Genomic DNA, 380 nt, shown 5'->3' on the forward strand with positions numbered 1-380 from the left:
CCATCTGTGAGCTCATTGCTGGAGCCAATCCCCCATGGCAGCTGCTGGTGGGTCTTAACTGCTCCCTTTTCCTCTCCTACCTTCTCCTTTCCTCTGAGTGACCGTGGGGTCAGGTCCTGTGGGGACTCACGTGCTCTGCATGTTTGGTTGGTGACAGCAGTCCTCCAGCAGGGACAGAGCTTTGCCACCTCCCAAGGACAACCTGAAAAGAAAGCACCAACTCAGAGCTGCAGCAGAAAAAAGTCCTTTGAGCTGCCCTTCAAACCCCTCCAGAAATGGGGCATCTGCACCTCCCTGGATGCTCCAGCACACTTAAACCTGAATTGGAAAGTCTCTTGGCAGCCAGGCACACATGTCCCTGCCAGCTGGCCTCCCCCAGC

Source organism: Pygoscelis adeliae, unplaced genomic scaffold (genome assembly GCF_000699105.1).
Source record: "Pygoscelis adeliae isolate BGI_AS28 unplaced genomic scaffold, ASM69910v1 Scaffold431, whole genome shotgun sequence".
Lineage (NCBI taxonomy): Eukaryota > Metazoa > Chordata > Aves > Sphenisciformes > Spheniscidae > Pygoscelis > Pygoscelis adeliae.